We start from the raw sequence: 4,517 nt of genomic DNA, 5'->3' as shown, positions 1-4,517 counted from the left end.
CATTCTAGACTGGCAGTGCCTCTCACTTACCTGTCATCCTAACCACTCCGAAGATCAGTCATCCCCCTTCACTCCCTCCAAGCTGAGTGTGCATCTGGAATAAATGAATGATTTGAAAAGACATTGTGGCCATTAAAAGGCTCCTGGTTGCATAGGCCTGCCATGCTCCTGTTAGAGGACAGCATGGGAATGTATAAAAGGAAACCAGGCAGGAGGAGTTAAGATGGTGGAAGAGTAAGGGGCCCTAATTTCACTTGGTCTCTGAAATTCAGTTAGATATCAAATCATTCTGAACACTGGTATGCAATCAACCAGAGATCTCATAAAAGAATTGCTGCAATTCTACAAATAGAAAAGTGACCACTTGGGGTGCCTTGGTGGCTCAGTTGGTTAAGCAACTGCCTACGGCTCAGGTAATGATCCTGAAGTCCTGGGATCGAGTCTCACATTGGGCTCCCTGCTCAGTAGGGAGTCTGCTTCTCCCTCTGAGCCTCCCCTCTCCCATGCTCTCTCTCTCTCATTCTCTCTCAAATAAATAAAATCTTAAAAAAGAAGAAAAGCTACCACTTTTTGCAAAGTAGGAGGTGCAGAGAAGTGAATCCCAGGCAATATATTGGAAGATAAACCACGGGTAGAGGGAGATTCTATAAGTTGGGTAATGGAAAGTGTTATAAGCAGTGGAGCACAAAATTGGAACCTTTAGAAGTCTGTGTGAAAGATGTTCAGGTAGTGAAGTGGGAGGGAATCCCAGATGGGAGAGCATGGTCCTAGAATCCCCAGGGTGAAAAAAGGAGGGTGCCAGAATGTGGTACAGTCCCCAACTATTGGAGAGGAAAAGCCAACTGAAAACAGCAAGTCCCAGGGTCAGCTTACAGATTAGTATTGCCATAGACCAAAAGTCATTGCACAGTTGGGCAAATATTATCAAAGCAGAGGCCCAACAAGAAAGAGAACTGTGGCAAGACCTTCAACTTAGTTCTGGCACTACCTGGCCCCAAATAGTAATTCTAAGGAATGACTGGATTAGGGACGCAAGACTGGTGCATGACAAATACCCCAAGAATACAGAAGTAAGCCATGCCATGGGAAACACTACAGTGAAGCTAATAGCATGGTTCTAGCAAAAACCTAAGCCTCCACCCCATAATGTGCCTAGTCCCTGAAACCAAAACTTAACCCTGAGCTTCACCCTAGAGCTCATGCTCAACTCAGACCTCAGTGCAGTTCTCCACACTGCCATCAGATTGACTCCTACTATGTCCCAGAAAAGAACCCTAACCCAAACCCTGGCTGTGCAACTTTTTGTACTTGAACCCAAGTTATGGGTGGGGGGGCGCAAAACAATTGGGTCACTTGACTGATACCGGACTCTTGAGTCAGGAACACAATGGGAAACCATGCTCCTTGCAATCCTGGGATGATGCTGGAGAACAAGATCATAGGGAAAAAACAGAAACTCAACAACACTAGGATCATCCCCCTGAGGCCAAACCTAAAGACTGAGACTCACCCTAATGCTAGCCCTCCACTCAGCCCTCAGGATAGGACTTGGCACTGCCATCAAATTGATACTTAATGTCTTCAGGACTATAACTCTAATCCTAGCCCTAGAGCTGGCCCAAATCAAACCCAATTCTGAGATGGGAGGATCCAATGGATTGGACACGTGGGCAGGGCCAGGCTAATCAGTCAAGAACAAAGAAGTAAACCAGGAGACTTGCAACACCTGGGTTGTGGCCGGTGACCATGATTGTACTGAAAAGCCAAAACCTCAGGAACACTAGGAACATCTCCCTGAGGTCAAATGGGAAGCTAGATTCTCAACCTACTGCTAACCCTCAACTCAGCCCTCAGGGCACTTCTATGCACATCCATCGGTTAGGTGCCTACACTCTCCTGGTTTTTCACCCTTACCATAGGTTTGGATCTGGCCCTGCCTGGGCCCCAGTTGTAATTCTGAGGAATGATGGAATTTAGGACACACAACTGCTGCAGGACATATCCCCCAAGAAGACAAAAGCAAGCCATACCATGGGTAACAACAGCAGTGAAACTAATAGCATGGTTCTAACAAAGACCTGACCCTCCACCCCACAATGTACCAAGACCTTGAAACCAAATCCTAACCCTGAGCTTCACTCTAGAGCTCAACCTGAACTCAGGCCTCAGGGTAGGTCTCCACACTCCCATCAGATAAATTCCTATTATCTCCCTACCAGAACCCTAACCCTGGCCCTTGCTGTGCAATATCATGTGTCCGTACACAAGTTCTTAGGGCACAATTTGGTACACGTGACTGATACAAGACTCATCAATCAGGAACACAGACGAAAACCATGCCTCCTGCTACTGGAGAACATGATTCTAGCGAAAAACCTGAAACTCAGCAACACAAGGAATGACTGGATTTGGGACACAAGACTAGTGCACGACAAATACCACAGAACAGAAGCAAGCCATACCATGGGAAACACCACAGTGAAGCTAATAGCATACTTCTAGCAAAAACCTAACCCTCCACCCCACAACGTGCATCGTCCCTAAGACCAAACACGAATCCTCAGTTTCACCCTAAATCTCACCCTCAATTCAGGCCTCAAGGCTAGTCTCCACACTGCCATCAGATTGACTTCTACCCTCTACCAGACCATAGCCCTAACACTAGTCCTGCCTATAAAAAGATCCTACTGTGCCCTAACCCTAGTTCTGAGGGTTTAATGGATTTGGGTCACCTGATCTATGCCAAACTCATCTGTCAGGGACAGAGAAAGAACCCATGCCACTTGGAACCCACAGATATTGCTGGAGAACATGATTCTAGCCAAACGCCTGAAACTCAGCCTCACCAGGGGCATCTCCTGAGGCCAAATGCAAAGACTGAGCCTCGCCCTAATGCTAGCCCTCCCCTCAACCCTCAGGTTAGGACTCTGCATTGCCATCAAATTGGTCCCTGGTCTTCAGGACTGTAACCCGAACCCTGGCCCTGGATGTGGCCCTGACCAGACCCAAACCCTAGTTGTGTGCATCAGATGGATTTTGGACACCTGGGCAGTGCCAGGCTAATCAGGCAAGAACAAAGGAGGAAACCGGGTGACTCACAACCCCTGGGATGTGGCTGGTGACCATGACTGTAGTGAAAAGCTGAAACCTCAGGCACACAAGGAGCCTCTCCCTGAGGCCAAACGGGAAGCCTGATGCACTTTTTTTTTTACACTCCATCAAGAATATATATAATTGTGTTCAGTTAGCCAACATAGAGTCCATCTTTAGTTTTTGATGTAGTCTTCAACAATTCATTATTTGTGTATAACACCCAGTGATCATCACGACACGTGCCCTCCTTAATACCCATCACCTGGTTACCCCATCCCTCCCACATCCTCCCTTTTGTAACCCTCATTTTATTTCCCAAAGTCCAGAGTCTCTCATGGTTACTCTCCCTCTCTGATTTCTTCCCATTCAGTTTTCCCTCCCTTCCCCAGTGGTCCTTCACAATATTCCTTATGTTCCACATATGAGTGAAACCATATGATAATTGTCTTTCTTGGCTTGACTTATTTCACCTGGCATAATCCCTTCCAGTTCCATCCCTGTCAATGCAAATGGTAGGTATTCATCCTTTCTGATGGCTGGGTAATATTCCATTGTTTATATGAACAACATGTTCTTTATCCATTCATCTGTTCAAGGACATCTCGGCTCCTTCCACAGTTTGGTTATTGTGGACATTGCTGCTACGAACATTGGGGTGCAGGTGCCCCTTATTTACACTACATCAAAGACATAGAATTCAAGTTTTAACTAACATCTTGGTTCATGAAGATAGAAGCGTTGACAAATGTATGTGTGGAAGCATAAGGCAAGTGGCATATACTTAAACTCTAATAAACAACCCTAGAGAAACTGGCTTTCCACTAATTTCTCCTTACCTGAAGATAGAAGCATTTCCAAAAGTGTGTTGGAAAGAATAAGGAAAGTACCATATACTTAACTCTGAGAAACAAGTCTGTGTAGAATGCAACTTTCACTAACCTCTTGTATCATGAAGATGGACGAGTTTACAAATGTATGTGTGGAAGCATAAGGAAAGTGCCACAAACTTAACTCTAAGAAAGAATACCGTAGAGAAACCGTGTTTCAACTAACATCGTCTTTCCTGAGGTAGAAGCATTTTTAAAAGCATGTCTGAAAACATAAGGAAAGTACCATATATACTTTGAGATACAAGTCCACTTAGAATGTATCTTTCTGGGAGGGAGGTTAAGATGGCGGAGGAGTAGGGGACCCCTTTTTCAGCCGGTCCCCTGAGTTGAGCTGGATAGGTACCAGACCAGCAGGAACATCCACGGAATCAGCCTGAGACGCAGGAAGATACATCTGGATCTCTACAAATGAACATCTCCAGCGCTGAGTATNTACGAAGCGGGGAGCCGTGAAACCGCGAAGCGCGCACAGATATCGGAAGCTAAACAGAAGGGGGAGGGAGCCGCCATGTCAGGGCGCCGGGAAGCGGTAGC

The sequence above is a fragment of the Ailuropoda melanoleuca genome, chromosome 4 (assembly GCF_002007445.2).
Source record: "Ailuropoda melanoleuca isolate Jingjing chromosome 4, ASM200744v2, whole genome shotgun sequence".
Lineage (NCBI taxonomy): Eukaryota > Metazoa > Chordata > Mammalia > Carnivora > Ursidae > Ailuropoda > Ailuropoda melanoleuca.
This window is presented reverse-complemented; position numbering follows the sequence as displayed.